General features: G+C 39.8%; 1 protein-coding gene across 2 annotated transcripts in view; it reads right to left on the bottom strand.

Annotated features, from left to right (window-relative positions):
- Window positions 1-24,459, bottom strand: part of LOC136867168 (F-box/LRR-repeat protein 20) — a 66,776-nt gene extending 42,317 nt beyond the window's left edge. The window contains exon 1 of one of the 2 annotated variants that reach the window (XM_067144284.2): window positions 24,351-24,459. The gene's annotated coding sequence lies outside the window, so the exon portion shown is untranslated. Of the gene's footprint in view, window positions 1-18,727; window positions 18,746-24,350 lie in introns of those variants that run through there. The other variant, XM_068227044.1, reaches the window with a different exon arrangement.
- Window positions 24,460-25,997: the final 1,538 nt, after the last annotated feature.

Genomic DNA, 25,997 nt, shown 5'->3' with positions numbered 1-25,997 from the left:
GGTTGAAATGTGGTGTTGGAGAAGTGGTGGTATAAGATGGTGGATGGCAGTTTGTTGATATTTGGAGCTGGAGGAGTGATGGTAAATGTGGTGTTGGATAAGTGTTGTAATTTGGCTATTTGTAAATTTTGGTTTGGGGGAAGTTGGAGTTTTCGGTAGGTAATTATGATGGGTATTAGGATGAGTATGAGTGTATGGCAAATTGAGCAAATTATGATATGTTATAGGGTTGAAATGTGGTGTTGGAGAAGTGGTGGTATAAGATGGTGGATGGCAGAAGGTGAGTGTATTTGTAGAAGAAGTAGAGGTGGTGGTACTGAGATTGTATTGGTGTCTGGTATAAATGCTGAGTGATGGCAGATGAGTGTGTGTTAGGGCTGAATTGTGGTGTTGGAAGTAGAGGTGGTATATGTTGAAATGTGGTGTTGGAAAGGTATGGAGATGTAGTTATGATATGTTATAGGGTTGAAATGTGGTGTTGGAGAAGTGGTGGTATTGGTGGTATAAGATGGTGGATGGCAGAAGGTAAGTGTATTTGTGGAAGGAGTAGAGCGGGTATGCTGAAGTGTGGTGTTGGAAGTATTGAAGGCTTAGTATTCAAGTTATGATATGTTATAGGGTTGAAATGTGGTGTTGATGGCTATTTAATTTTTGGAGCCGGAAACAGGTGAGTTTATTATCATTTTGTATTGTATTGGTGACTGGTATAAATGCTGAGTGATGGCAGACGAGTGAGTGTTAGGGCTGAAATGTGGTGTTGGAAGTAGAGGTGGTATATGTTGAAATGTGGTGTTGGAAAGGTATGGAGATGTAGTAATGTAACTCGGCTATTTGTAAATTTTGGTTTGGTAGAAGATGGAGTCTTCAGTAGGTAATTATGACGGGTAGGATGAGTATGAGTGTATGGTAAATGCAAGTTATGATATGTTAAAATTTCTGGAGATGAGAGGTAATTTTATTATGGAGTGTTATGACGGAATGAAATGAAATGAAGCAATGTTAACGCAGATTGGTAAAAGTTGCGGTATGGTTGATTGGAACGTAATGACGGAATAAGATGGCCGGTTTGGTATGCAATCATGTAATGGCTGGTTTGGAATGCAACCTGGTAATGCTGCTGTTGCAGCTTATGCTGGAGTAGGTCAGGGAACAATAGAGGTGATGAAAATGCTGAAGTAAGAAGGTTGCGTACGTGAGAGTGATAACAAGCATGGAGTTGTAACACCAGCAGTAGAATGTAAACATTGACCAGGCTGTTGTGAATTGATGTAGATGGAGTTGGTTCTGGTATAAAACCGGGACGGTATTGTTTATGTCATTTTATGTTATTTAGTATATAGTGGAGAGGGGTGGCTCAGGTTGGACTATTCTTATTAATCTTATTTGTTATTTATTATTATTATTGTGAACATGTATTCGGGGCTGAACGCCTGTTTTGTTCACTAATAAATACAAATACAAATACAAATGGCATACTCCGGGATCCCCTCGTCGTAAAAAGGTCAGAGCCGAAAAGGCAAGCATCAAAATGATGCTCATCACCTTTTTCGATAGTCAAGGCATTATCCACAAGGAATTCCTACGTGAGGGAACGTCGCTGAATGCTGCACGGTACATTGAAATTTTGACCCGTTTCATGAAACGTCTACGCAGGGTCCGACCCCAGTACGCACAACAAGGTTCATAATTTTTTTGTCCATGACAACGCTCGCCCACACACAACCAATATCGTCGAACCGTTCATGGCAAAAAGGTGGTGGCGCAAATTGAACATTCCCCATAGTCGCCGGATCTCAATCCTCCAGACTTCTTCCTATTCCCACGACTCAAATTCGCTTTGAAAGGAAAGAGATTTGACGATATTCCTGACATCCAACGAAACGTGACGAGGCTTTTGAACATCATCCGAAAGGAAGCCTTCTTCCAAAGTTTCCAGGACTTGTATCGCCGATTTCGGCAGTGCATATTTATGGGAGGTAACTATTTCGAAGGATAGTAAAATCCCTGTCTGCATTATTCATCTATGTTGATAGTACAGGACTATTCACCGAACTTTATTGTCACAGGTTGTGTGAAGTGTTATTTAAAATGTTCTGTAGTTACGCAAGTCAGCATAGATTTAAGCTGTTGGATTATCGATATTCTTGCGGCCCAGTGATACGTCAAATTGAGACGTCCATCAATCCAAATGACAGAACTATACTACGTATCCGCATTGTCTTGATCCCACGCTAAAAATAAATATATTTATGAAGATGAGAACAATGAACCCTGAGAGACTGGTCGGAATTTCTTTTAAGTCACCCATCCGGGACGCGAGAAGGGCGTACTAAAGAAGTACCTATTAAAATTTGCATGTGATAGCAATGACATTTACAATAAAATACAAAAGTTGAAAGCTAGAAAAGCGGCTGAAATTGATACGATTTCTTGGGATATACTAAAGACAATAGGTTCAGATACAGTACCACATCTGAAGTACTTATTTGATTATTGTTTGCATGAAGGAGCTATACCAAATGAATGGAGTGTTGCTATAATAACCCTTGTATATAAAGGAAACGGTGATAGACATAAAGCTGAAAATTACAGGCCAGTCAGTTTGACATGTGTTGCATGAAAGCTTTGGGGAGGCATTCTTTCTGATTATATTAGACATGTTTGCGAAATGAATAACTGGTTCGATAGAAGGCAGTTCGGGCTTAGGAAAGGTTATTCCACTGAAGCTCAACTCGTAGGATTCCAGCAAGATATAGCAGATATCCTGGATTCAGGTCAAATGGACTGTTTCACGACTGACCTGTCTAAAACATTTGGTAGGGTGGATCATGGGTTACTAGCAAAAAATTAGTGCCATTGCAGTAGACAAAAGAGTGACTGAATGGGTTGCTATATTTCTAGAAAATAGATCTCAGAGAATTAGAGTAGGCGAAGCTTTATCTGATCCTGTAACAATTATGAGGGGAAATCCTCAAGGCAGTATTATTGGTGCTTTGTTTTCTTATTTATATATATATATATATATATATATATATATATATATATATATATATATATAAATTATATGAGTAAAGAAGTGCAATCAGAGATAAGGCATTTTGCAGATAATGTTATTCTGTATAGAGAAATAAATAAGTTACAAGATTGAGAGCAACTGCAAAATGACCTCGATAATGTTGTGAGATGGACAGCAGGAAATAGTATGATGATAAACGGGGTTAAAAGTCAGGTTGTGAGTTTCACAAATACGAAAAGTCATCATCTTTTTAATTACTGCGTTGATGGGGTGAAAGTTCCTTATAGGGATCATTGTAAGTATCTAGTTGTTAATATAAGAAAAGATCCTCATTGGGGTAATTACATAAATGGGATTGTAAATAAAGGGTACAGATATCTGCACATGGTAATGAGGGTGTTTCAGGGTTGTAGTAAGAATGTAAAGGAGAGGGCATATAAGTCTCTGGTAAGACCTCCTCAACTAGAGTATAGCTCCAATGTATGGGATCCTCACCAGGATTTATTGATTTAAGATTTGGAAAAAATCCAAAGAAAAGCAGCTCGATTTGTTCTGGGTGATTTCCGACAAAAGAGTAGCGTTACAAGAATATTGAAAAGTTTGGGCAGGGAAGACTTGGGAGAAAGAAAACGAGCTTCTCGACTAAGTGGTATGTTCCGAGCTGTCAGTGGAGAGATGGCGTGGAATGACATTAGTAGATGAATAAGTTTGAGTGGTGTCTTTAAAAGTAGGGAAGATCACTATATGAAGATAAAGTTGGAATTCAAGAGGACAAATTGGGGCAAATGTTTGTTTATAGGAAGGGGAGTTAGGGATTGGAACAACTTACCAAGGGAGATGTTCAATAAATGTCAAATTTCTTTGAAATCATTTCAGAAAAGGCTAGGAAAACAACAGATAGGGAATCTGCCACCTGGGTGACTGTCCTAAATGCCGATCAGTATTGATTGATTGATTGATTGATTGATTGATTGATTGATTGATTGATTGATTGATCGAGACAGTCATATAAGGCCTCAGCTCTCAGTGCATGGCGTTGGGCGCCAACCTGCCAGAGTTTTTCGTAACTTATTAGCGACATATGAATTAGAATTGAGGGGTGAAGGTTCAACTGAACAATAGCAGAATATGCAGGTTTGTCATAAATCAGTGTCACATTTGGAGAATATGTTGATGAGACATGTGAGTCCGAGTTATGTACGTATGGAAAGAGAAACTCTCCAAGTTTGTGCCAAATAAAACACGCGCATGTTGTGGTGATGCCGTTGGCCGCTAGGCGGCAGATGTGTAGAAGTGTTGAAATTGGCGTTCGCAGACAACGAGAAGGCGTTTTGTGTGATAGAATTTGCGAAAACAGAGGTTACTGTGACTGTTCAGCGGCGATTTCGCACTGGTTTTCACAAGGACGCGCCAGATCGTAGGACGATAATAAAGTGGTATCAAACTTTCGAGCGCATGGGTTGTCTGTGTCCACCCAAACGACCCGGAAGTCCGGGACTGTCAGAGACCACTGTCTCACGTGTTCATGAGTTGTTTCAGCGCAGCCCTCAGAAATCGACAACTTATGGTAGTCTACAGCTGGGAATGTCACATCTGACTGTGTGGCGGATTCTTCGCAAGCAACTGAGGGTGAAACCGTACAGACAGCAACTGCTGCAGGCACTCACAGATTGTGACAAGGAGGTTCACATACAATTTGCCACCGACATGCAGGCTGCAGTGGTAGCTAATGATGATTTTGATGACAGATTCGTCTTCAGGGACGAAGCAACTTTTCACGTGTGGGGGAAAGTGAACTGTCAAAAAGCGCGCATTTGGGGGACAGAACGCCCACATGAGATAATCGAGCATGTGCGCGACTCCCCAAAGATCAACGTGTTCTGCGCCCTGCCAAAGGACAAGCTTTACGGGCCCTGTTTCTTCGCCGAATTCACAGTGAATGTCATCATTTATCTGAACATGTTAGAACAGTAGCTTATGCCGTAACTGTGTATAGAGTGTGGCGACATTTTTCCAACAGGACAGGGCCCCGCCCCACTTCCATCGACTCGTGCGCGCGACCCTGAACGAGAACTAACCGCAACGTTGTATTGGACGAACTGCTGACAGCAACATCGCATTGTTGTGGTGGCCGCCATGTTACCCAGACCTAACTCCGTGTGATTTATTTTTCTGGAGATATGTGATGAAGAGGGTCTGCATTCCATCACTTACTGCTGACTTGAATGACCTCCGAGATCGCATTATAGCAGCGATAGCAACGATCGACCGTAGCATGCTAGCGCTGATGTGGGCGGAGTTGATTTATCGCTTGGATGTCTGCCGTGTAGCCAAAGGGACACACACAGAACACTTGTAAGGTATGTCAAACAAACTTGGATAGATTGTTCCTCTTTTGGTATATCATTCACACTGATATGTAAAGTACCGTACTTACAGTATTTCACAAATTTCAGAAATGTGAGACCGATTTATGAATAACCCTGTACCTACTTCTATCGACATTATATAAGTATACAATTTTGCAACGATCATTTTGTTTCGCTGAATTAAATTAAGCAGAGTAATGGGAAACGTGCTTGTAAAATATGCATTTTTAAGTTTGTATTATTACGAAACTTTTGTCACATTCAAAATATTGCGGGGGTGGGGGAGAAAGCAACTGCCACTCTTTCCACACCCGAATTACGCCTATGAGTAAAAGTGTTAACTACTGTCATAGAAAAATATGTATAGATGGTACAGTTATATATAGTACGTATCCGTGATGTCAGAAACTTTCAGGGATGATGGAGGACGGCAAATGGATCAATTTGAGATAAGGAACCAGGCGCGGCTCCATAATACGATCTGCAGAGCTGCAGAACCACCACAATGAAAAATATACAGTAATACATAGCGATTAGCGATGCCATCCTTCATATTGAGTGTCTATATCGAGCCAAAGATCGATACCCATACAGCTGCTGATCTGGCAACCCTGTTTAGATCTGTGAACGACAGAACATTAGGAGAGCCACGGCCGACTGCAAGAGCACACTTAACTACAGCTTTCTTCCGATAGGTGGCTAAGAGTCGCCCATAAGGCTCTGTATGAACTGCACGCCTTGCAGTACGTCTGACCTATTCCCGTGACCATAGAGTTAGTAAATGATATACTAGACAGCGCCACCGTCCGTGAGAGAATCGCTGCAGCGACGAGCATGTTGAAATCTCAGCTGTTTGGGAAAAGCTCCCTCCATTGTACTCATCAGTGTAAATAGAGATTTTTTAAAACTGTATGGATATTGATATGTCGACATTCTCAGATACTACAGTATAGTTGTGATGCTTCTGTCCAGTAAAAAGAAAGCCCAAATAGCTTAAATACAGGATAAATGCGCTATAAAAGAGGATGGTTGTGATTAAGTAACACAAAATCAATTTACTGTCCATGTTAAGTCTTCAAATAACGTACCTTAAGATTGGAGGTATGTATATTTATCTTTTGTGTAAATGACCAGGACTTCAGCATAATTCTATCCAACGACCGAAAACATTCTCTCTCATACGAAGCGGATGAGCGAGTTCTTAGGCCTACAAGTAATCATGACAATGTTTCTCCGTAATGGTAGTGAATTCTTCCGAGTTAGGCAGTCATGAAAATGAAAACAGAAACGTTAGTACCATCAGATGATGTTCCCCCTCCATTGATAAAGCCGGCTCCCAAAGATGTATGCAGGACTCGGAACCTTTGTAAATATGAATGTGTCGATAGAGCAACATTTTTTCGATAAGTGGAAGAGGGGCTTTAATTTTTGTAACTTTTTAATTGTTGTTTTTGTACAAGTCAGTTATTTATATTGTCGATGTCCCTCGAAATCGGGGTCGTACAAATTGAGATGAACGTCTACCTGTATTTTTTCGGTACATTTCAGAGAACTTCACACTGAAAGGACATGGAGTAAAGCGTTTCCGCGGAGTTGAAGGACGGATTCACACGAGCTCAGTTGACACTTCCCGTATGCAATACGAATTAGATTTGTCTATTACACTTACTGCAATGGACTGGACGTCACAGAGCAGAACCACCAACATTATTCAGCACGAGCCGCCACTGTAAGGAACCGTGTTCTGGAAACGATCGAGTCAAAGTTAAGCAAAACTCTACTCATTTAAGTCCATTTCCTGCACAAGTTTCACAAGCTGCTCCATTTACAACAAATATTCGAAATGGCGTCCCCATGCGTCAATGCAGGCATGGCATCGTCGCACAAAGTTCTGTCATAGCCGTTCGAATATCTTCGGTGTCGTATGAGCAGCGTCGCAGGCAGCGAGAATTTCTGCCAAGAGATCCTGTTCTTTCTCGACAGGTGTATCATACACAAGGCTTTTCACATGGCCCCACAGTAGGCCTACAGTCGGAGGTATCAGTCCGAATTTTGCTTCAACTTTTGACTGCCGGCCGCAGTGCTGTAGTGGATACGGCGTTGGTCTACTAATCCCAAGTTGGCGGGTTCAAACCCGACTGAGGTCGGTGGCTTTTAAATGTATTTAAAGATGACAACCCCATGTCGTTGGCTTCCGGCACGTTAAACAACTACTAAAGGACGAAATTCCGACACTCCGGTGTCTGTTAAGAACGAACGGGCGATAAACAACGTGGAGTATTAATAACTTTTGACTCGAATGTTTCCGGACTACGGTTCCTCATCTCAAATTGATCCATTCGTCGTCCTCCATCATCCCTGAAAGTTTGTGGGGTTGGAACACTTGCAAGGAGTCGTCATAAGACCTAACTGTATCGGTGCAACGTAAAGCCACTAGCAAAAAAAAAAAAAAAGGTCTTACTAACATAAATTTTGGATACCTAATCTAATTTGATAGGTACTTTGACGAAGATGCACATAAATACTGGTCTCTCCTGGAAATCCAATACCACACGCGTAAATGCTTCAAGAAAATGACTCATAAAGTATAAAATAGTCTTCGGCTCGCCAGGACCAGGTCTTTTTGTTTTGACTCCCGTAGGCGACTTGCGGGCCGTACACACAGCCCCCGTGCCAGCGGAATGAACCCTGCCGGGAATCAAACCTGGGACCCCTGTGACCAGAGACCAGCACGCCAGGGGCGGCTTTTCAGGTGAAGTAGGTGAAGTGCCACTTCACCACTTATTTTTACTATAATGAATTACTTAAATTTATTTTTCTTATGACATTTGTTGGTTTTACGGAAAGAAAATGTTTTATTGCACGGCGTTTGGAGCACCTCATCACCTAATGAGAACCAGGGGAACTCATGAAAGCGCCGGCTGTCGGCCACAGTACGGCGCGTGAGACTGAGTGAAGACGAGAGTTTCCGCAGCTGCCTCTACCTCCCAAGTGCTCCCTCCTAGCGTTTTGCCTTGGCGGTTGCCATGACAACCGTGACGTCACCCGCGTACTTTCCACATAGCGGAATGTGCTAGTGAAGTTGTCGGAAGAACGGAATGTTTCGTCTTCCCTGCGTCATCCTGTGTGAAGTATGAGTACTTACGCATCGTGGTTCATTCGTAGTGTTGTGCTGTTTTATTTAAATATGTATCCTATTTATGACATGTGTACATTTTATTATAAACACCATTTTCACGTTGGAGAAACGAAGATCAGAATGAAGTTCTACGTTTTGATCACCCTACTGAATCACTGCAAATTTGTGCTACAAAAGAAGTGAAACATTCCGGCAAATCTTACAATCTTAGTTTCAAACAATCGTGGTTTAAGGAATCTCCATGGTTGTGCTCCTCTCCAGCTCTACAGAAGTTGTTTTGTTGGGCCTGCTTGCCTTTTATCAATAAAAATAACGTTTGGAATAAAGAAGGATATTCAGCCCTTTTGAACATAACACGTTCTTTACATAAGCACTCAGACTCTGCAGAACATAAAATACGGCAGCTAGATTTCAAGACATTGGAAACAAACCAAAATACGATCTCTGAAGTCCTGAAGGAAAATGCCAGACTGTATATTGTAATTGTACAGTTCAGTGAAAATGTACATTTAAATAAGCTTTTCCTTCAGTTGGTAATTGATGCAGTGCTCTATTTAGGTAAGCAAGAAATAGCTTTTCGTGGTCATGACGAAACATTAAATTCAATAAATCGTGGTCACGTGCTGGACCCTCCGCCAGTCACAGGTACGAGTACAAAACAACCAAAAACAACACGTAGTTCCTAAATCTTGTCCTCCTCTGTGGTGTAGTGGTTAGTGTGATTAGCTGCCACCCCGGAGGCCCGGGTTCGATTCCCGGCTCTGCCACGAAATTTGAAAAGTGGTACAAGGGCTGGAACGGGGTCCACTCAGCCTCGGGAGATCAACTGAGTAGAGGTGGGCTCGATTCCCACCTCAGCCATCCTGGAAGTGGTTTTCCGTGGTTTCCCACTTCTAACTTAAGGCCACGGCCGCTTCCTTCCTTCTTCCCTTCCAATCTTCCCATCCCCCACCAAGGCCCCTGTTCAGCATATGACCTAATATTACAAAATGACAAAAATTACCTAATAAATTTGCATTTCCTCTTTTTTCTTTTTTCTTGCTATTTGTTTAACGTCGCACTAACACATCGAAGGTTTTCGGCGACGGAAGGGTAGGAGATTGGGAAGGTAGCGGCCGTGGCCTTCATTAAGGTACAGCCCCAGGATTTGTCTGGTGTGAAAATGGGAAACCACGGAAAACCGTCTTCAGGGCTGCCGACAGTGGGGTTCGAACCCACTATCTCCCAAATGCAAGCTCACAGCTGGGCGACCCTAACCGCATGGCCACTTGCTCGGTAATTAGCATTCCTACAATGTGGGAACTATGATAAGGATTTCTATAAAAGTCAGCAATGTCTATTTAGAACCAATTAAAAGATGACATGTCATCAAAAATCCTACGTCTGGTAATCACGGTAGTGAATTTAGATGCAATTTATAAGTAACTGTTAATTTTATAAATGCCGGTCCCATGGTGTAGGAGTAGCGTGCCTGCCTCTTACCCGGAAGCCCCGGGTTCGATTCCCGGCCAAGTCAGGGATTTTTACCTGAATCTGAGGGCTGGTTCGATGTGATTAGATTAGAATTGAGGAGCTATCTGATGGCGAGATAGCGGTACGGGTGTAGAGAGCCAAGAATAACTACCGTGAGGATTCGTCGTAGCCTACTCATCACACGTCACCTCGTAATCTGCAGGCCTTCGGGGTGAGCAGCGGTCACTTGGTAGACCACGGCCCTTAACGGGCTGTTGCGCCATGGGGTTTGTTTTTCTGGTTAATTTTATACATCATACTGTAAGAGACATTTAGCCGACTTAGCGCCGTTTCCAGGGAACACCACGCGGAGGTAGTCTCTTTGCGTTTCCCATAGATGTTTTTTTTTTCACTTTATGCAAGTTCATCAAGGTTTTTTTATTTTTTAAGTGCTGATTCAACATATTTCCATGATTATCCAGTGATATTCCATTGTCACAGTTTTCTTTATTAATTATGATTCAGAATATTTATATATTTACATGATTTACAAATCCTGTAATATTTCAGGTTAGTTTCTCTGCAGTTTCTGATCGTAAGCAACACAAACTAGGAATGATCTTAGTTTGCCATCAACTTCAAGTCTTTTTAAGGCCTTTGAAATCCTCTCATCGATCCTCACTGCTGATTTCTTTCTTCTCTTCCCTTCGATATTCAAAACTACCCTGTCAAATTGGTGACCGTAGTACTCTGCATCATCTCGAAGAGTCTCGATCAGCGAATAGGCCTATACATTCGGGTGCGCTCTCGAAATTAAACTGTTTATTCTTTGGTTCCAGCCTTCAGAAACGTTATTGGTCCGATACCGCTTTCCACAACAGTTCCACATATTCCTTGACATATGCTTGTTATCTAGCCATTGATCGACGACATAGTCGTAAAACACCTGTAGATTCTGATTTTCAGGCGTGCTCTCCTGAACACATTATCAACCATCATCAATCATTTCTAGGGGAATGTGCGCTAGTGCTGAACACATTCAAATATGAAGTCTAATTTCATTTTCCCTGTACGCAGTAACAAGGCCACAATCTTGTACGTTCCTCCATAGACACTGATTAAAATGATAGTTGCAGCCAAAAATCTCACCTTGAAGAAACAGCGTTTTAGCTAATTGGACGATGACGATTTCGAAGTCCTTAATGAGTGTCACAGGGTTCCATCCTGGTACGTTGTTGTTAATAGCTTCGAAGAAACGAGCATATGTTTCCCGTTTCTTGTTTAGTAACAGCGCGTAGACAGCTGGTATCGTGTTGGTTTCTTCCCAAGAACTTTCAAGATCAGCGTGGATGATAAATAAATGCCCAAACTGCTTGCTTGAACTTTTGAAGGTCCTGTCGACAAAGGATGAAGAGCAACTTGATAAAGCAGATTTTCGTTTCTCGTTGGCAAACACTAATATCCTGTCGTTAGGCCCCCTGTTGTCTTCAAGTAGGAATTTCCCACCGTCGTTCATTGCTATGTGTCTTTCCTGTATTATTACACCTCCAGAATCGATCGGGTCTTTTGTAGGTCCCATTCTTTTCCGTCGGATGCGATGTAATGATTGTTTGGTACTTCTATGTGATGGCAGCGATGCCACAAGGTCAAAACCTCCACAGGTATTGAAGTGCTGGCTTACTACTTCGGTGTAAATTGTTGAAATCATACTGTGTGTTTCCCTTGCACTTTTTTTTTTTTTGCATCTATTACACTTCTTTCACTTCATTCGCCGCGTCGTCCGGAATGCAAACATGACTTGTCTCGCCTAAAACTGTATTATCTTTCGTAGTTATTCTTCCTTTACATTTACTTTTCTTGAAATGTACGCACCGCCAATAAGTCATTTGATCTTTATTGGTATAGTTCACAATATACTGATGTCCGTTGTAAATCAATAAAGGCTTTCCCTTGGTTGTCTCAGTGAACTCCATAGCCGCAGAGCAAGTATCACCAGTTTAACACGGAACACTAGCTGTCACACAGGTATCAACTGTAGCAATGAACTCCACCTACCGGGTGGACCTTCCCCTCCGCTGTTTCTGCATTCCAACCCTCCTTGGGCCTCCGTGCAAGTGTCACTGTTTGAAATAGCCATGCTTAGTAATTTCCAGGAATTTTTGGCTTTCCGTGTAAGTGTCAACACATTCCATCTCCGTGCAAGTGTCACAACTTCAAGTTTTTGTAACCCCATCACGGATACACCCTTTAGATTCAATTTAATTGTTTTATTTCTCAAGTGTTCGATTTTCTAATAGTACTGATTTAACGACTTGGATTTAAAAACCCAGATGTACTGTTTAAATCTGTCAAGTTCCATTTTATTTCCAGGGGGGAGGTGTTGACTCCCTAGGGCCCCGCCCGCCGGGTACAGCCATGATGCTCAGTCTCACATTGTAAAGACAGCCACTTACTGTCTCTTTGCTTTTAAAAAAACACACACAAAATGAAGAATTCGTTTTCTTTGCAAACCTTGGTAAAATTCCCAGCCCCTTGTGAACAGATGATCAGTGATGTCTTAAGACAGCCGTTTTGTGAAATAATTGTAACTGCAAAATTGTAATGTTAATGATTACTTCTTAAAATAGGAATTAGTAATTGTAATAGAGTAAAATTACGTTTTTGTACTCTCGCACATAATAATAATAATAATAATAATAATAATAATAATAATAATAATAATAATATCTAGCCTCAGCTGACGTTTTTGACGCCATTTAGATTGTCTGCGTGTCAATTTCGACGCTCCATTTTACTCTATTAGGTGGCAGAGAACCCAGAACTTCGTTGACGATCTATGGATGAATATGATCACCCGCTACAATAGCGTTCCTTTCGGTGTCGTTCCCCACATATTGATTATCTTATCAAATAATTCCGCATCAATGTCAGCGCAACTCTTTCCAGGTCTGTACACCCTAAAACAAGCCAGGACGGGTGCCCCATGCTACCTCGCTGGCAAACAGGCTCTGCAGTATCTTCAACAGTGCCATTCACAAAAATAATGGGCTTGATGTAAGTCTGCCAACGAGCGTGTTTCTAACTGAACTTCATCGCGCAATTGTATAAAGTCATATCTAAGAACTATGTATTGTAAGGTGAAGTTCTATAATATTATGCTTGTACGTGAATTGCTTCATTTCTTTTGTCATTTTACTATGTCGTGTGTTTTTTCGCCATATTAATATAGAGCTCTTTAGTTTGTAGAAAAATACTGCTCGATTTACAACAAATATTCGAAATGGCATCCCCCTGCGTCAATGCAGGCATGGCATCGTCGCACAAAGTTCTGTCATATCCGTTCGAATATCTCCGCAGGCAGCGAGAATTCTTGCCAAGAGATATTGTTCATTCTCGACAGGTGTATCATACACTAGGCTTTTCACATGGCCCCACAGTAGAGTTGGAGGTATCCGTCAGATTTTTGCTTCCAGGGGGGTGGGGGAGCTGTTGACCCCCGCCCGCCGGGTACAGCCATGATACTCAGTCTCACATTGTAATGATAGCCACTTACTGTCTCTTTGCTTTAAAAAAACACACAAAATGAATTTGTTTTCTTTGCAAACTGACCACCCTACAGCAAGTAAACTCCGACCCAGAATGCCTGATCATTGGCTACTGGCTTAGATGAGACACTGATTACGTCGCCAACGTCCAGGTTTGGATAAGGCAAGGCACTTACTCGGTTGGTTAGGGTATACGTACGGTAATACACAGATACACCAAACCGAAAATGTGAGAAAATGAACCTCATAGCAAAACGTTGTCATCAGAGCAGATGAAGCTTTAACAAAGGGAGGTAGGACATAAAAGATAGAGTAAATTGATTGTAGTATATATAACGTAGTTGCCACTGTAATAGGGACACTAAGTCCTGTAGTGTGAAATAAATAAATAAATAAATAAATAAATAAATAAATAAAAATATGAACTTCACAACAAGAATTTCATTTTTCTCAAATTTCGAAGGCAGGGCATTTTAAGCAGATACTTTTAAGTATCCGAAGGGTCAAAACCTCTACCTTTCTTTCCTATTATTAGTATTAGGAGCTGATAATCCCACTACTTTACCCTATAAAATTATGATCATCGCCATCACCACTGGAATGCTCAACTGCCGACCTTCAACACCATGTCTCCACCAAACTGTAATATACAGATACACCAAACCGAAAATGTGAGAAAATGAACCTCATAGCAATACGCTGGCATCAGAGCAGATGAAGGTTTAACAAAGGGAGGTAGGACATAAAACATAGAGTAAACTGACACCTGCAATGTAAAACTGGAAGAGGCCACGTAATTACTACGTACGGTACGCTTCACGCTTAGTGCATTAACCTCCAGGAAAACATAATGAATTGTTACGCAATTTTATAACAACCAGTGAATGAATCAATATACAAGGCTTCTAAGCATACACTAAAGGTACGGTACAATAATTTACACTGGTAGGGTATACAAGTGCCAACGGCGAAGGCACGTTGAAACCCCCGAAATCCGTGATATCTCCGAAGTTATGCAACATTGGGCGAGGTCACCACGTCGATGGGTTGTCCGCGTGCTGTTGGAAGAACAGAACTGACCACCCTACAGCAAGTAAACTCCCACCCATCATGCCTGACCATCGGCTACTGGCTTAGATGAGACACTGATTACATCGCTAACGTCCAGGTTTGGATAAGGCAAGGCACTTACTTGGTTGGTTAGGGTATACTGTATAAGGGCTTCGTTCTGGAATTCGAACCATTACGAACGTTCTAAACAGTAGAATAATTCAACATTCTTTAACAATTTGAGTTGACCTTTTTCAGTATCCTTCCACGGAAGGTTTCAGCCTTACAGATCAGCAATCTGACATGTGTAAACATATCCATAAATCGGAACAAAAATCATCGAAATACTGATACGCCTAATAATCGCTATCAATTATCGACTTCACTAAAGGCGATTACTAATTTTACCACCAGATGTCAGCCGCGTTCAACTCGCCTCAAGCTCTCAAGCTGATCGACGCGTTTCACGAGCAGCGTTGCCAGTTGACGGGACGTACGTCACTACGAGGCCGAGTTCACGAACACAGCCGAGTGATTAACTTACGCAATAACACCAAGTCGCCGTAAACAAACTGAAAAAAATATATTTGGATAAAGAATATGATTCGCACCATGAGAGATCAAGAACGCCAAAACTGATGGTTTCGCAGTTGCTATCCACCCATCCATAATTACTGCAGGAAAATGACGGCCTAGCCTTCATACGGCACTTACTTAAAAGTAACAGGAATACTTTATCCTGTCTTAAACCCGAAGTTACACAATTACTATCCACATCCCCAAAACGGTTTTAAAGACAGTTTGTCTATCAAATCAACAACTGGTTGGAAATTAGTCTAAGCCACCAACTTAACGGTAGCTACCATAGTACAGGCTGCATTTTCGTTCCTAATTCTCCCATTTTGATTTCAGTTATTGAAATACTCGTACAAAACTGATATTTGGTACGACAATTTTGAGAAAAGTTATGTGTAAATTAAAGTCTTAAATATTATTTATTTAAATCCTAAATAAGTCTTGTACAAAATGGGGAAGAGTGTGAAGCATGGTACCAATCTCAACATTACCACTGTAAATGCAGCACATAAAGGCTTCTTACAACGACAATGTGGATGAATAGGCAACGAAACATTTTACAAAACGTCTGCCTACAGTATATACAATAGCACTATTAAGAAAACATCCCAATGTAAAAGAGACAATCCACGAAAGAAAGAGCAAGTAAAAACATACCTACTTTTTTCATGCTTCGTAAGTATGGATGCTACGGAAAGTCCCAGCTAAGAAGGCCTCTCTAATATGAGGATTTATATCCTAATTATTTTATTTATATAGATAATTTATGTAGCTTACAGTTTCACACAAACACACGCCATAAGAGGTGTTCTATGGTTCTATTATAATACAAGTACAGAAAGTACAGTTATAGTGAACATTTAATTACGATAACATACGCCCTGAACAACAAAGCCACATCCTATAGATTGGTGCAGGAAAAATGTTATGACAATTGTAAGATAACCAATGATATCATCTAAAAACCCTTTCATTTATTAAAAACTAGCAGATGTACCCGTGCTTCGCTACGGAGGTAGTGTACACCTTGTGTGCAAGACTGTATTAAATTCCATAGCTCTTAACGTTACCCTAGAAACGAGACGGGAAAGTCGCCAACGTCTCTTCTCATATGAAGACTGAGTTAGGGAATGTTCATTGTAATGGTAGGCCCGCTTGCCTACCATCAGTCACAATCAGGTTGGGGAGTTTTCATAATAATGGCAAACACTCACTCTTCAACCTGCCTTTTTACATCCTCAGAAATACTGTCTCAGTAGTTTTTCCAACTGAAATGAACATAGATCATTACAATGGCGTCAGTAGGAATGGCGCGATTAAAAGAAATGCTTTCATACGAAATACTCTATCAAATAGCAAATATTTAAGATAAACTTACATATTATAACCAAGTGATCCGCCTATTAACTTGGTTATAATATTTAAGTTTATCTGAAATATTTACTATTTGATTATAGTCAATACAGGATTAGTACTATTAAAAATGAAGCTGTTAAAGCTTGCTATATGCAATACTCGATCAAATGAAAGACCACACATTTTCTCACTTTTAACGAACAGTATCTACTACGCTGCCGATCTAACAGTCCAAAGTTCCAGAGCTGGAATGACCAAGCCGCAGACAGCCGTGATCTGTGAACACTCTTCGTCTCTTTTCGGGGCGGAGAGGAGGGGGGGGGGGATGTTTGGTCGAATAGTGGAGAGTCCCAGGGCAAAAACTATGAAGCTTCAAAACTATGCCCTTTTACTAATCTGCTTCCTAGGACTACCCGATAAATTGGAAAATCGCAATTCACTTACACTGGCGGCGGGAAAAACTGAATTGGAGGCAAATTTTTTCCTCCAAGCCAGAGAAGCCCCTTCTTCACTGCTAATTTGGAATAAAATGAATGTAGAATTGAATAAAAGAGAAAGAAGCTTTTCTTAAGAAACGGCTCTTTTCAGGGTTGAATTTTGAGTTAATTAGTGAATTGTGATGCTATAATTTGGTATAGGCAAAAATTGTAATTCTAGACCAGGTCATACTACTACTAAAGTACTACTAAGTGAGCCTCTGCCGTAAGCGCGCACACTGCCCATTCAAAACAGCGCGTCCAGAATAAGTATCTAATAGCTGGCATACTATGATGAACCAGTGTGTTACGTACCAGCAGTATCAGGAAATGTACGAACCAGAGGAATGGCATGCTAAAGAAGGAAGTTTTCTAACTTCCCAACTATTTTCTGCCAATATTCAGTCAGACTGTTATACTCGGTATGCAGCAGTAATCCCACCTATCGGAGCTGAGTGAGAGCATAACAAAGAACATCACAATAAACAATGGTCAATGTAATGTTATCGTTGATCAATGTTATGCGCTTTCGATATTGTAGGCCTTCACACTTAGTTTGGTACCGACTCTGAAATACCACTATCGTAGGCGGTGCGGTAAAACTGAATATAATATAAATGATCTCTATAACTTTTGTTATGTAGTGCTCTTCGATAGGACCAATAACATATGTATTTAAAAATGAAATTTTAGGTGCCTTCCCCTAAACTACCATTTCATACAAGGTGAATAAAATTGTTTATAGCTTTGACTGTAGTTTCTTATTCCCCCACTCTATATACCGATTTTCATTAAATTCTGTTTACCCATTTTCTCATGGCTCGGCGTTGAATGGACTTAAAAAAAAAAAAAATCATGAATATCTGTGTTATCATAGCCAGTAGGGTAGATATGTATAAGACATAAAGGATCGGAAATGTAATTCTATATAACTTTAGTTATGTAGTATTTATCGATAGGACCACTAATATAAATATTTGAGGATTAAATTTCAGGCCTTCCCCTAAACTACCATTTCCCTCAAGGTGAATAAAATGACGTATAGCCTAGATTGTAGTGGCTCATCCTGTGACTTCATATACCGATTTTCATTAAATTCTCTTCAGCCGTTTTCTGGCGATGTGTGTACATACACACAGACAGACAGACAGACAGACAGACAGGAATTACGGAAAAGTAAAGAGCGCATTTCCTTCTTACTGTGGACATGACCGATACAGAAATACCATTCTTTTCCAATTCTGAGCAATGTATCAACAAAAACTATTATGTTATATATATAGATGGGTTAAAATAATTGTTAGATGTCTTAAGAATGCAGTAGACATGAAGTACAAGACAGCTAAAGAGGAATGGTTGAAATAGAAGTGAAAATATGTTGAAGATCGTAAAAATGTAAGATGCTGTATACATGAAAGTCAAAGACACTTTTGGAAAGAGATAAGATAGAGCATTTATCTAAAACGTATGGAAAATCATGAGCTCAGATTGAAAAACCATTCTTAGGGAAATAAGCCAACTCAGAAAGATGGTAGGAACGCACCGGAAAACAAGGCAAGCCAGAAAAATAGCAGGGAAATACACAAGAACAATCCAAGGAAAAGGACTGGAAAGAGAAGAGGCTGTTTATGCGGCTGAGACGAGAGACCCATTTACAGGTAACAATTTGCCGAAGAACTAAGAAATTTAAGTTGACACAGAAGAACTTATCTCATTTTAGAGAGAAGACAAGTGTAAAAGCTACCTACCTTAAGTTATGAAAACATGTGAGGACACTCGCACAACCGCATTCAATTTCACTGCATAGAGAATTAATTATCCAAGGAGCCTGGAACATGTAGAACATTTTCCCTCTAAATTCCAAAACATCATTGACTATTTCCTTTAATTTCCTTTCCTTTAATGGGCATCATAATACAGATATCAACCATACGCCTGAAGAAAAATATGTCCATCCCGTGGAAAAAAAGGGTACCGAATAAAGAAAGAGTCGCGCCATGAAAAGTGGGATTCGAGTTGACGCCGTGTAGGCGACTTGCATCTCTGCGAAATGGGGCCCCACCTAAAATAAATTTGAATGTTGAAAACAGCACAAACACCCGCCCCCGAGCCAGAGGAATTAACCAATGAAAGTTAAAATCCCCGACCCGGCTGGGAATCGAATCTGGGACCTCTTAGACCAAAGGCATGCTAACCATTTAGCCATAGACCTGGAAATAATAATAATAATAATAATAATAATAATAATAATAATAATAATAATAATAATAATAATAATAATAATATCAAAAAAGGAGCCTAATATAAGTTAGTATTAACTATCGTCGCTGCCGGGACAAAACCTCCTATGTGAAATATTTTAGCTAAGAACATTGGCCGGTAAGGGTTCTGTCATCTAAGGTGCAGTATTGTGTGCATATTGTCAAGCCATTCTCGCTCTTCATAATGTATGTGCTGCGGGTCAGTATATCTCGCTAGTTGCTTTACGTCGCACCGACACAGATAGGTCTTATGGCGACAATGGGACAGGAAAGGGCTAGGAGTGGGAAGGAAGCGGCCGTGGCCTTAATTAAGGTATAGCCCCAGCATTTGCCTGGTGTGAAAATGGGAAACCACGGAAAACCATTTACAGGGCTGCCGACAGTGGGGTTCGAACCTACTATCTCCCGAATACTGGCCGCACTTAAGCGACTGCAGCTATCGAGCTCGGTAAGATTATCTCGAAAAATATTATCACATAGGAGGTTTTGTCCCGGCAACGACGCTATACTGATAGACTCGGTGGCGGCCTTGTATTTATTACAGACATACGTTTCACTCCGTAGCGGAACGGTTAGTGCTATTAGCTGTCCTCCTCGTTGGATCGGGTTCGATTCCCGGTACAGCCAGACATTTAAGAATGGCAGGAGGGCGGGTATATGGTTAAAATTGTTCATTCAGAGTGTGCCTGAAGAGAGCTTGCACCACCTAGGGATGAGGACACGCGTTTACTTTACCCAATATACCACGGGCAGACGTGGCTGGTCGCTTTTGGACAGGAGCAAAACGTTAAATCTGCATTATAGTCTATTGATGATGGAGAAAAATATACAAAATGCGCTTTTCTTATTGGTTACAGAATAGCCTACACTTCGTTATGAAAGAATACGTCGTGCACAACTCCTGTCCCATTTAGACTTGGCGCTGCTGACCAAAGAACTACTTCTGCAAAGAAATTCTAGCAAATTCCATACAGTTCACCACAGATCGTTATAACTGAGGAACAGACGTTCCAGCGAAGAATGAAATTCATCGAGTGGAACACATCTTCATTCATGGAATACGTTGCTGAACATAATATACAAGTAACATTACAGGAATTGAGACTATGAGTATACCAGTAATACAAGTTTGGAACGATACCTTCGATTACGATATTCAGTTAGAGAAAGGTTTAAACATGATCGAAGATTTGCGCATGGTAGTGGGAGTCTTTCCAGCCGCCCAAGGACACGCGGTCCCTCTCGTTCTGGCAACGAGCCACGTTTGCATTAGGAAATTCTCTACTAAGTTCATAATATAATAGGCAGTATCTAAGACATGATTAACGTTACACTATATCAAATACACCATGAGCCCAGATGTGAAACGCATGTCTTGAAGGATAATACAAAAGAGAATTGCAGGCACTCTCTGCAGGCCTACTTGAAAAGTGCTGGAATTTTCCTCTCCAATATTCAAAATGCGTATTTAAAAACTCATATGACAAGTATTCCTCGCTCTTCTGTGGGTCGGAGCAAAATTCTAGAATCAGAAGACGCTTAAAATGTAGCACGGTTATTTTAGGCTCATGACTGTTTACACACTTGGCAACGCTGTGTGCGATGCAGTCTAGCTCAGTGCAGAAGTTCCGGCAACCCATCAATACCAGCTCAAATTTTCTCGTCGAAGGAAACTCTGCATTAAGAAAACTGAATTATTTCAGAGGTTAAAACAACTGGTACACAATCAGCTGAGCGTAGTTCGATTCTCTGCAACAGCTACAAGAAATTTTATACCAGAGAACCAAGTTTAAATGGGTCAATTTCCATAGGAAATCACCAATGCCTAGTCGCCGCAAATTTCCTTCAGGTTTTAAGAAATTACCGTACGTCATCAGTTCATCGGTTTTTCAAGAACAAAGTTCCCATTTTACCTCAAAACCGAAACACATCAGGCTTAATAAAAATAAGACTATACATCTTGAATGTTCATCTTTCTGATTACTTCTAGAAGGATTCTAATATTTTTTACAACCAGAAATAATAATAATAATAATAATAATAATAATAATAATAATAATAATAATATAATAATAATAATAACTCAATGTTTCTGCGTCTCATGAATTCCTTTTAAGAGAATAAGTCTAAATGAACTTTCTACCGAACGAAGAAAGGAAAACTCATCATGGATGATTTGTGATAGCCTATTTCTTTAATCAAGTTTTTAGGTATAATTATATTATCAAATGTTTTCTTTTTCAGGTAGTTTATAAATTTTATTTAACTTATTCAAAATTATTTTCGGCAGACTGAAGAACCTAACAGTTGTTTATATATCATGGATGAAGAAAGATAAAAGGCTCATTTTTTATTCCACGCAACGATTTATTAATTATTTCTGTATATCCGAGTATGAGACTAAAATTAATTATCGTTAGAATTTCCCAGTGGGTTCAAAATTGAGTTAAATAGGTATGTAAGGGTAACTACTTAGAAGTTGTTAGTTCTGATCAGCACTTATATGCCACATATAATATGGAGCGATAATATTGGACTTCATGTAAATGTCGATCAGAATCATTAACTTATATGATGATTTTTGGATTTCAGCATGCAGTATACGTTTGATAACTCCAAATGTCTGCATGTTATCAGCGTTTCATGAGAGAGCAACTAACTTTATAAATTATTTTTAAAAGATAAATCAATGGCAGTATGCAGTGAAGATTGTTCAAATCGACAGATGGTATTAACGGGAAATAACACAGAGATCTAAAAAGTATTTCTACAATAATTTAGATGAATAGTTGTAGGCAGTGACAAGGTTTCCTTTATCGGCTTAGGTAGACGAGTGGAAGAAAATTGAATCAGCAGTAAATCCTTCAAATGATATGTTTACAGGTGATAGCAATGATTACAAGAAGTGAGAGTGAAAAATCCGAATGATCATGCAAATAAAGAAAAAGAAAGGCAAGATCCGCCCCACAGTAATTAAATGAAATGGCGTATGGCTTTTAGTGCCGGGAGTGTCCGAGGACAAGTTCGGCTCGCCTGATGCAGGCCTTTTGATTGGACACCCGTAGGCAACCTGCGCTCCGTGATGAGAATGAAATGATTATGAAGACAACACATAGGCCTACATCCAGCCCCCGTGCCAGCGAAATTAACCAATTATGGTTAAAATTCCCGACTCCCGGGAATCGAACCCGGGACCCCTGTGACCAAAGACCAGCACGCTAACCATTTAGCCATGGAGCCGGACACAGTAATGACAGAAGGCTATAAAACAACCGGACCATCTAGGGATTGCCATATTTGGTTTTAATTGATTCTGGCCCGCTTAAAGAACAACTATATATCCGACACTAATTTGTATTCACAATCAAATAAACAATAAGAAACTACCCTCTTATCTACATTTACTTCTTACAACACAATTCATTACATTTTATATTCTTAGATATGTAAAATTTTAATTTCTGAAAGATTCGTCTCTGCATTTGATTTGTGTCAAAATCACAAGCCTACATAATCGACCGGTGTATTTTAGAATTGATACAGTCTTTCTTAGATTACGTAGTTAATTGTGATCAAATAATTCGGGCGCTATGACTACTTGCGAGAACTGTAACGATGTCTCTTGCAGAAGTGTATTACAGTTCAATGAAGATCACTTTTAACATAGCCTGCGCCAGATTCAAAACCGTATCAAGAGCCGAAGGACAAGCATGCTGTAGACCTATTGATTGAAAACGTTCGCCTGAAAGATTAGACTACATTAAACGATGATCAGAACATAATAGAAAAATCAAATTAGGGCATAAAACTGAATGTGACTTATTGACCAGCTCGATGTTTTTATTTTATTTTTTCAACGAAATGAGAGCTCAAGGCCGTGTCAACAGATACTCATCTACAGTCTATCGCGAAGAGAAACATGTTACCCATTAGATATACCAATCGACATACAGCTTAAGGTATAGTAGGTCTATGGAAATGTGTGCAAGATGTGTACGAAGAGCTAAAAAAAAAAAAAAAAGTATACTTTGCGTCGTTAGGCACACATTGTGAACCCTAATGTAGCAAAATATTTCCCTCCGTGTTCGTGATTGTTTCTCTCTATCAAGGTGTCCGTAGTTCATATTTCAAGTTAAAGCAATACGACTTACAATCATATCAAATTACGATCATACCAATGAGTAGTTCACACTAAAAAAAGTAACCTAAGGTTTGTACTCATTCACAAGATCAGTGTCAGTATTTTACCCTCCACATGTCAATTTATTCAGTTAAGAGGCAGACTTCCGAAATAGGACGACTCGCATGACCGGTTTTGGGACTGGGTGTTCTCAGACAGTACAAATGAATTTAAAATATAATTATGTGTTACTAAAAAGAGAGTAATGTGCTGTTGTAAAAGTGTGATCATATGAGAGAACATACTCCAACACCAAATGAACCATAGTCTGGTATTAACAGCATATATTTTACAAATTATTGGAACTATCGACGAGTTTTGTATAGACTTATGTTAAAATCAATGAACAGTTGTATTATAATAATTATTATTATCATTGATTTAAATTCGCGTAACAGATGAATTGCTATCAAATCAAATCCTCATCTATTGTTCACAAGGTTAAATCGACATGTATATTTGAACCTCCTCAAACCGTCCCTGACATTGGATTTTAAATAATGAATTCTAGTACTTCTTACAAGGCATGCGTCTACGAGTAAAAGGGACAATTCAGAAACGGTCGTAGCCAGCTTGCCAAATCGATCGTGCATAAGTAATCTCCAAAACAAATATACTCAAATTATCGAACCGACTTCACCCGGGAACAATGCATTATCACGCTCATATCTAACCGCTTACCATTAACTCAGTGTCAGTAGTAGGTTAGAAAGTACCCATAACTATCCTCGAAACGGGTACCTTTCTCTAGCAAATAAGTATGCTTTGCCGCCGTAATACTACTAGGCCTGCTACTACCCAGTTAGACTGCCGACTGGGAAAAAGCAATTCTACATTACTGTACGAGTTAAGTGGGTCGAACCTACTTCCGTAAAGTACATCATTCTCATGTGAATTCAGATAAAACATTTGTCTACAATGTCAACTCACCTCAAATTGCCGATGCTCTAAGGAAAGTTACCATTCTCCTGGAAGACGTGTGCACTTCCAAGCGACGTACTCCATCTGCGGGCTGCAGTCGAATTGGCAACGTTGCGCTGTCTACGCCCAGCGGTGGCCTTGGAAGTTGAAATCTAACATGGCGTTGGAAGATTCGTAGCGTTACGAACATTTTTTTTGAGTGTTTAAGGTAACAATATTACCTCTTTAAATTGAGCTCGTAACTATATCCATGTGACCTCATTTAATTATGGATTGGAGGGTTCATGGTTCATTTCCAACACGTTTATTTAAAAGTTAAGGAATACAGTGTAGCTGATAGCCTAAGTCTCCTGTTTTCATTCTCTCTTTATAGTATGCATTGTGAAACAGAAATAAGTTTTCAGAAAAAAGTATCTGGTTTTAAAAATACCGATAATTTTACAACATATATGTTCGCTCAAATAGTGTGTCAGCTTATAAATGGAATTCAGTGTTATTATTATTATTATTATTATTATTATTATTATTATTATTATTATTATTCTCGAAAAGTTTCATGTTTCATTTTTTGATTTACTGGTAAAGACGTACTTGGGGCTGCTGACTTTAGATAAGGTGAAACAGATTTTCAAGAATTAATGAAGCTATTGACGTGCTTCAGATAGGTTTTTGTAAAAACCATTATTATTATTATTATTATTATTATTATTATTATTATTATTATTATTATTATTATTATTATTATTATTATTTAGTTTAGATCCTCTCTACCTACCTATCTGTCTGGTTTACGATGTAACGATAGGCCCATGCGTCGGAAAATTGAGACGCCTGGAGTGTGGCTCATTGTTTACGGTGCTTGGGGCGCGCCATTAAACGCTTCACGGAAAGACTATATGAAACGTAATTTTAAAAATTGCTTGTAATATATCGTTCTGACTTGTCTGGTGTAAGAACACTAAAACTCGTTGGTTTTAGTTGTGTTATAGGTTGAATGATATATTTGAAATAAGTTCCTGTGTCAGACACATTAGCTAAGACATCCCGAGTTAGGCCTATAACTGCGCATCGAGCTTTCATCTCTTTCCCGAGTTCCAGTTGCGCTATTGGTAACTATGATGTAGGCCTACATGAACATGGAAGCTACCAATATTGATAAGTTCACAGCCCAGAATAGACGCAGCATAATAATTTCCATTCCTGGCTATTAAATAGGAAAATGAATGAGATAATTGAATTTTCCTGTTTCAAGACTCTAATCCCGATATCAGTTGTTACCAAAATCATACGCTTAACCTTATTCAGCGATCTGGTTATCGTTAAATTGTTTTCTTGTGCAATTTGCTTGTATTTTGGAGACAGTTACCAACATTTTGCTGTTTTAGAAAACCCAAGAAACCTGAAACAGTCTGCTGACAGCGACTAGGTCGTCGTATGTATACCGTCCAGCAATCAACCATACTAGATGAAGTGCAAGTCCAATGATCAGTATGTAGGTAGGTACTATAGAAATATTATAAGAGAGGAGAAGGAACTTCAGATCATCAAAATAAGATCATTTCAGCCACCTCCAAGTGTAAATTGCAGAGTTGTTTATTCCTTTTAGTCCAAGAAAATGACCTTTAGGAACTTGACTACAAAATCAATAATAATAAT

Source organism: Anabrus simplex, chromosome 3, assembly GCF_040414725.1.
Source record: "Anabrus simplex isolate iqAnaSimp1 chromosome 3, ASM4041472v1, whole genome shotgun sequence".
Classification (NCBI taxonomy): domain Eukaryota; kingdom Metazoa; phylum Arthropoda; class Insecta; order Orthoptera; family Tettigoniidae; genus Anabrus; species Anabrus simplex.
The sequence above is the reverse complement of the archived record's forward strand: the minus strand, read 5'-3'. Positions and strand labels throughout refer to the sequence as shown.